The following is a 463-nucleotide window of genomic DNA, read 5'->3' as shown; positions in this document are numbered from 1 at the left end:
ACAAAGCTAAAAAACTTAACCGTTATTCTATATCTATTCTTTACAGCAGAAAAAAATGTGATTATACATATTCATAAAATGATAATTTCATGCATTACCTATATAGTTTATTTTGCAGTTCATCGTGTATAGTCTTAGCAAATGTTGCAATGAAATACTGCTTATTAGCACGGAACACTAGTAAAAGTAATGATAATGGTAATGAAAATATTTGTTCTCTTTTTCTCTTTAAAGAGTGAAAAAAATAACGGTTATTATTATGCTTGATATCTATTGATCATATACTAATGCAATATGATTGACGTGCGTCGTGTCATTGTATTGATTATATAATGGTTTTAAAATTTAGGGTAAGTGAATAGAGGTAGCCAGACAGAATTACGAAAAAAATATCATTTCGACAATTGCAACGCGAGACAAGTCCTTATTCTGGCTTGCTTTTGCTCTTTATTGATTGACATTG

The sequence above is a fragment of the Penaeus monodon genome, chromosome 20, assembly GCF_015228065.2.
Source record: "Penaeus monodon isolate SGIC_2016 chromosome 20, NSTDA_Pmon_1, whole genome shotgun sequence".
In the NCBI taxonomy this organism is placed as follows: Eukaryota; Metazoa; Arthropoda; class Malacostraca; order Decapoda; family Penaeidae; genus Penaeus; species Penaeus monodon.
This window is presented reverse-complemented; position numbering follows the sequence as displayed.